Raw genomic sequence first — 8,782 nt, forward strand, 5'->3', positions numbered from 1 at the left:
AGTGCAACAAGTGACAGAAGGAATTGCCGTCCGATGGATGTTACATAACCTGCAGGAAATGCCATAGGAATCTTCACTTTACATGCTCCGAACTTTCGGAAACAACTTGGCAACGCAAATCCAATGCCAAACGAGAATGGAAGTACCTAAACTGTAGTGAGAACAAAGAAACGCCACCACCCACGACGCAACTGATTACGCCGGAGGCAGAAGCGGACGATGAACTGAACAGACAACTGAACACTGGTGAGTCTTATAATTTGAGTTCCGTAATTTATTACTAGAAAGAGGTTTAGAAAGTATAAAAGCCAGCTTGGTAGATCTTGTCCTAGAACTATTTGATAAACAGAATAAAGAAATAACAAAAAAAATTAGCGAATATGAAGTGTTTGTTAAATTTAATCATTCAAAAGTTGAAGAAGTCTTACAAACGGTAAAAGACATTAAAACCAGCATTAACGCATTAACTGAGAGGTAGCACAAATTGATAAAAGACACATCGGAACTCTGTCAAGAATTTAATTCCCTGAAACAACAATACGAAGTTTTAAACCAACAACAACATAAAGAAGACCTTGTCATAAACGGTCTTCCAGAAACCGAATCCACAGAAAATCTCAGAGACGTAGTTTTAAAGTTAGGCCATGCAATTGACATCCCCTTACAGCATAATGATATTCAGACCATAAATCGGTTTCCCAGGAAGAACAGAAAACAAGGCTCGCCACGACCGGCACCAGTCATAGTTCGTCTGACAAGCAAGGCTACAAGAGACAATCTCATTAAAGCCAGCAGACTGAAAAAACCAATAGTCAAGGATTTAAATGCATCGTAAGAAAATACGCCAATCTTTCTATCTGAGTATTTAACACCTTTCAATCAGAATCTTTTGTACCAAGCAAGACAAGAAAAAACAGAAAAAAGTATCAATTTTTATGGATCAAAGACGGCAAAATATTCTTGAGAAAGTCACAGACTTCAAAGCCTATACAAATAAAAAGCTCGGAAGATATAGACAGGCTGCCACAGTGAAATAAAAGACTCCAATTTAGTTCAAAAAGAAGACCTCGACACAACAATAATGAATGGGAACCATAAGATCGATGTAATCACAATACAACAGCAAATGTACTTCGGACTCGCTTAATGCATGGAAACAACACACAGTACAAGCGAGAGGACACTCAATCTTGCATACATCAGAAGCATCCGAAAACATTGGTTATTGTTACAGTCTAATCTGAGGAATTACACTGATATTATTGATATATTGATTCTTACAGAAGTATTCATAACTAATGACGAAGCGACTGCTTTCCAAATTCCAGACTTCCAACAATTTAGATCATGCCGCCAAACAAAAAGAGGGGGTGGAATATTAATATTTATCAAACAAAAATTAATAGCAAAAGAAACAGCCTATCAGTTTGAGCATGCTGAAACCCTCTGCCTTGAAATCAGTAATACCACGAATACAAAGCATCCCATAATACTAAATGCTATTTACAGACCACCAAACCTAAACATGATAAAATTCTTACACGAACTCAATTGCTGACTTTCAAGCCAAGAAATATGCTCAACCGAACAGCTAATGATAATTGGCGACAAAAACATAAATATTGCAAATGAAAACCAGAACAACACTGTACAATACCTAGACACACTATCCATGTACAATCTTATACCAACAATAACATCATGTACTAGAGAAGAAATATTCTGAAATACTATCACTGCCTCCTGTCTAGACCATATAAACGTCCGTGCACCACCAAATAATTACACTGCATCAGTCATAAAGTACAAAGTAGCAGACCAATACTTCACCGCTCCAAACCTGCACACCAAGACAATACCCATGCAATGTCCCACAGAAGAAAAACGACAGAAAACAATAATAGACGAAGAAATAGCCAACCACGAAATAAGAAAAACAGACTGGGAACACCTGGCATAAGATTCAGCAGATATCTTATACAACAACATTAAACTCACACTGGGGGAAATATATAAGAAAGCTACAAAGAAAGTCCGAATACGACCAAAAACAACACAAAATCCCTGGATAACACAAAACGTAATCCTAGAAATACACAGAAAGGACGCTTTTTGGAAAGAATTAAAGCGTTATCCAAATAACACAGCTTTAAAAACTGAATATAAGATAACAAGGAATCGCCTTACAACACAAATCAGAAATGCAAAAAGAAGCTACTACAGAGAAAAACTAACCTCCCGCACAAAACAATATGAAACAAACCTGGCATCTGATTAATGAGATGCTAGATTCTGTCCCCAACACCACCGCCTGCGAAACCATAAAACACAGCTTCGTGAAAGACGCAAAACCTATCCAACAACTAGAAAATGACTTTAACCAATACTTTGCAGACTCCATACAAAAACTGCACAGAAATATTCCCCCAATCACAAAACGAGACCCCTCCACTTGGACCGCAATCAAAACAGACATTATGGTTCCCAACCATAAAAGAAGAAGAAATTCTCTCAGCAATACATCAAATTAAACCAAATAAAGGCCCAGGAATAGATGGTATCAGACCTAAAGATATAAAGCAACATGCAACTCGTTTAAGTCCTATCCTACTAAAACTAATAATTAAAATATTTAAAACAGGACAGATATCAAGTATGCTATAGACCGCCATAATCACACCCATATACAAACAAGGAAAAAGAAATTTAATCAGCAATTACAGACCCATAGCAACATTACCAATTATCAATCAAATTATGGAGCGGATCATACTGAAGAAGCTCACAGCATACACTGAGATCTTTCATATTATCCCCAAAACACGATATGGTTTTCAGAAAAATAAGGGAACAACATCTCTCTTGGAAGACTTCACAGACGTAATTAATACCGCCTTAGACAAAAACAAAATTGCCATGGTAGTCTTTATTGATCTAACTAAAGCATTCGATACACTCGCACATCAAACCTTGTTAAAAAAAGCTGAGGCATGTTGGAATAGACGGGCCTCTTCACAGGTGGTTTACAAACTACCTCCAACATAGAAAGCATATCACACGCATCGGATCACACCGAGGCAGAGAGATACCAGTAACCTGTGGAGTGCCACAGGGAGCTGTACTATGCCCAACTCTATTCAACATTTACGCGCACGATATTAATCAGTTACCACATAAAGGTAAGATATTCCAATACGCAGACGATACAGCAATAATATCCAGCCATAATAACGCAAGCATAGCCCAAACAAATATGCAACATGAGATAAATCTGATCATAGACTGGCTCACGAAAAACTCCATACACCTAAACTCAGAAAAGACAAAATTAATGATATTCAGAAATCCACTGACTCGACGTTGATAACAAATATATAACCATCCAACATCCACTTTCCAACATAAACAACACAGAGAACAGCAAAACCACTACAGTCACTCAGGTTGAAACAATACGATACCTTGGAACCTTGGAATAATAATAATAATAATAATAATAATTTTTAAAAAATTAATATTTTTTAAAATTATTTCTCAGATAAATTACACGCATTTTATGAAGACAATTATGCATAACAAATACTTTCTCGTACATAAAGTTTTTTTTTAAAATAATAATAATAACAATAACTTTTTGCAACATATATTATTATAATATTCATAATGATGATTATTACAGATGTTTCTTTGCAATTTTACTCTATATATACAATATGAATGGATATAATCACTCTATATTGCATACTTTTGTTACAGTAATTACATACATTACACACATTTGATTACATATGATACATTACTTACATTTGTTTACATATGATACATTACTCACATTTGTTTAATATGATACTTACATTACATACATTTGTTTAGATATAATACATACATTAAATACTTTGGTTTACATGTTATACGTACATTACATGCACTTGGTTACATATGATACATCTTGGATGAGAACTAATTTCTTTGCTTTCATCCTCAGAGCTTATATGTAAGCTTATCTGAGGATGACACCAGTTGGTTATTTTGTTTTTTTTTTTTTTTTGATGTGTTGGGAAGCTATGACATCTATGATTGAGAAATTCGTGCATGCGTGCACGCACGCACGCACGCACGCACGCACGCACACACGCACACACACACACACACACACACACACACACACACACACACACACACACACACACACACACACACACAGTAACTTGGAATGTAATGATATACTAATTAGTTCATTCAATTAGGTTTTAATATTTTAACATGTACATCATTATAACCGTTGAAATATTGTACATTGAATTATACAAGTTGAATACCATAAGATGTATATCTTGTATACGTGATGTGAATAAACTGTTAATAAACTTCATTAAAAATAATAATAAATATAAGAAACCTGTTTTAGATATGTAATCACAAAATGTAATCATAATTTTAATGGAAAAAATATTATTGTATGTATGTGGGTAATATGAGAAATAATAAAATGCTTAAAAAATTATTATTATTATTAAGAGGGCGCTGTGTAGGCAGACGGATGCACGTATGCTGTATCGCTGTTCCCGGTATTATACGTTTAAAGTGTTAATTAACTCATGTTTCTAACTTGGAAGTGCTACTATTTAATTCTACTAGCCACACTGAAGACAGGGACGTTCAAATTGCCAAAATCGGATAAGTAAGATTACAATTTTCAGTGTTGGAAATTCATAGAGTGTACTGCAGTCACCAGCCAACGAATAACAAAGGACACGTCGCCATTTTAAATGCCGCACTATAGTCGCTAACGGGAAGAGAGGCTAAAGGACACCGAGACAGCGAAGTTCAAGCAAAAGGAGCTGTAACAAATGCAATAAGCCATTAAGCGATGAAGGGGACGGGCCGCATTGTGCCGGATGTAACAAAAAACAACATTTCCACTGTTCAAGGATCTCAGAAAGCACGTAGAAAGCAAACGGAGCCGTGAAACGGACCGAATGGCGATGTCAACAGTGCCATGAGAAAACGAAGAACAAAACCAGACACCAAAGAAAAGTAACGACGCACATCAAGGTAAGTCGCTTCCGGATCCTAAAATTACAGATAACTTTGATTCATTTAAACTCATGGTGAAAGACTTATTAAATGCACACATGGAACAAATTAACAAACAATTCGAGGAGTATGAACATTACATACAGTTCAATAACGAGACCTCTGAAGAAATGTTAGGAACCGTGCGAGAAATAAAGACGAAATTAACGGTAGCGATAGAAACGCAAGAAACACTCCAACGCAAAAATCAAGATTGCGGAAGAAAGTAAACACACTCAAGTGTCAAATGGAACACATGCTACAAAAAGAAAGAAAAAAATAACTTCAAATTGAGGGAATAACGAAAGAAAATACAGAAGACTTAAGCAACATAATGCAACTGATCGGCAGCAAAATTGGAATTCAAATCGCAACCACAGATATCACCTATATCAACCGAGGCCCACAAAAAAAATAAAGGGAGCCCGCCACCAATCATCGCTCGTTTTACCAATAGAAATCTGGGAGGCTCCATTCTTACAGCAAGCAAGAAAACAAGGCCGACGACAACGATCCTAACTGATAAGAAACTCCCAACACCAATCTATATAACGGAACACTGGACTCCATACTTCAAAAATCTTCTGTACCAAGCAAGGAAGACAAAAACAGAGAAAAACTACAAGTTTCTTTGGACAAAGAATTGCCAGATATTTTTGAAAAAGAATGAAAACACTCTAGTATACATAATTACATGTGAATCCGACTTACACAGCCTACCAATATAAAACACTAACTTTTCACATCCTTAAGAATAAGATTAGAACTCATTTAAAAACTATATAATGGAGATCTCAAACATAGGCGAACATATCCAGTCAGACAACATAAACTTCAAGGTCTTTGACTCTTTGAAGAAATGGTCAGACAACATTTCCACCAACACCAACTTCACAATCATTCACACAAACATAAGAAGTATAAAAAAATACTGGCTTACATTGATAATCCAACTCAATTATACCATGATAAACATAGATGCGCTAATACTGACCGAAGTTGCAATAAACGACACAGAAATTTACGCATACAACATAAATAATTATCAAACCTACAACTTATGTAGACCAAACAAAAGAGAAGGTGGGATTGTGGTATTTATCAAAGAAAAATACAATGTGACAGAAAAACAAACTCACTTCGAACATGCGGAACCACTAATTTTGGAAATCACAAATAGCCACAATAGTATCAAATACACAATAAACACCATATGCAGACCCCCAGATAATAATCCACTCAGTTTTTTTCACGAGTTAGAAACATGGCTAAGCGGCATCGAACCGCGTATAACACACAGGCTCATTCTAATAAGAGACATTGACATAAATACTCTTGACCACGCTTCTTCATCCACTAACACATATCTTGATATACTAAGTCAGTACAACATAAACCCTACCATTAACTCCCCAACAAGAGAAGAAATGCTCAATAACTCACTAACACAATCATGCATTAATCATATCAATATACAAGCTCCTAGCCATACATATACATCGTCAGTAAGTATCGTAAAAATTGCCGATCACTACTTTGTCTCAACTTCGTTTTATTACGTTTCCTACCCCACTCCCACCACCACAAAATTCGACAAAACTCGATCATACTAAAGAGCATTGTCGATAACCAAGTAAAAAATACAGACTGGAATTCCCTACTTGAAATAAACGATCGTGTAACATTATACAAGAATTTTCAACTAAAGTTCACAGAAATATACAAAAAAGCAACGAAACCTACACAAACGAGGCGACAAACAGACAACAATCCATGGATAAATGACGACATGCTAAATACTATTACTGTAAAAGAAAATCTATGGAAAAAACTTAAAAAGTCACCCAGCAACACACATTTACAAACCTTATACAAAAACACAAGAAATAAATTAACAACAAAAATTCGTAAGGGAAAAATACGTTACTACTTCCAAAAATTAATGGAATATAACGGCAACATTAAGCCAATATGGGCTACACTCAACGAATTCACTCATCGAAACAACAGAGACACATATCGTATAACACGACCTACAACAATTCTTTACATCCCCACACCCTTCAACAACTCATACGGTTCTTTTGTGAGATCTCATCAGATACCCACGCAACTCAACAACCTACCAAGAAAGTTAAAACACGTAGATAACTACAGAACATTAAAAAACGAACTCTGGAAAATATACCAACAAAGTTAAGAAACCATTAACACTAATATACACATCACAAATCACTAGCATCCAATGCCTACATCCCATACATAAACAGTAGCAACAGCACAAGTAGTGAAGGCTAAATCCCACTCTTCATAAAAGCTAAGCCAAGCTTCGAAGTAGGTGGGATTAACTTGCCTCACTCATCTACAAGTAATCCTTATAAATAAACGCAGAAATTTGTATGTATAATCACTCTTTCTCGAACTTAAAAAAAAATAATAAAAATAAATAAAATAAAATAAAAAATTCTGTATAATCTTCATTGTTAATATTAGAAGAACATACTTTGTAAATACATAATATAAAGGCAAAAAAGTATTATTAAAAATTTAATTGAAATCCAATGTAGGAATTGCAGCACTTAGTGCTAAACTGTAAAATTATAAGGTGCAATGTCACACGAGATGTTTATTGAATGTATAAATATTTTAGCAATCAATAAAATAATTTTAGCAATTAATTAAAATAATAATAATAATAAATTATTATTATTATTCGTGACACCTCCAAGTAGTCCGAAGACTCATCGCGGGAGGACACCTACAACTGTGTGAACCACTATACCGAACCTCTACTACGAATCATCTCCATCAACGCCATCTACCGCCCACCTCCACCACAACTAGTATTTTTTGTCTGTAAATTCCGTGTGTTCTGAAGGGCCGATTTTTCTGTATGCGGGATGATAAACCTGTGTTTCGGGGAGAAAAAACCCTGCAACCCCGTATGAGATCGGCTAACTCACCTTCGATTGAAATCGTCCAAATAAAGATTCCTCCCGTCGCGACGAGAATCGAACTTAGGCCTATTCCAATCGAAGAGCGCAATGTACCGTCGTTCTTCCACTTGTGCTACGGATGGATTTTAACATTATATATGTAATTATTATATATGTAATTTTTAGAATTTTTCAATTTAGTAATTTCTATAATTTTATAATGTAATTGTTATATGTATGCAAGACATAATAATCACTAATATAATATTACAATGTAAGATGGAAAAAATAATGTAATAAAACATTATTATTAAAAAATTATATAAATAATGAGTTTATATTGTATGTTTGTGAGTATTAGGAAATATAATATTTTAATTGCATATGTGCAAATACAGGTGTATAATCACACTTTCTCAAACTTTGGAAAAAAAAAGTAAACTACAACATGTAATATTATTTAACATGTAATATTATTTAATGTCCACTAAACTATATAATTGTAAATTATTACTGTGATTATTATTTAAAAAAAATAATAAAAAAACTATGTTATTATCATTATTATTGAAACCTCATCATTGTGAAAAATACATGTAGCACTTAGTGCTGAACTTTGTAAAATAATATACTGAATGTTACTCAAGATGATAATTATATATATGTAAATATTTGAGAGATCAATAAAAAAGTTATTATTACTATAATTATTATTATTATTATTGTTTTTGTTGTTTGTTGTGTTATATCTCTAAGGAATCAGAAGGCGT

Source organism: Typopeltis vanoorti, chromosome 24, assembly GCF_054136105.1.
Source record: "Typopeltis vanoorti isolate ZY-2024b chromosome 24, IOZ_Tvanoo_1.0, whole genome shotgun sequence".
Taxonomy (NCBI): Eukaryota; Metazoa; Arthropoda; class Arachnida; order Uropygi; family Thelyphonidae; genus Typopeltis; species Typopeltis vanoorti.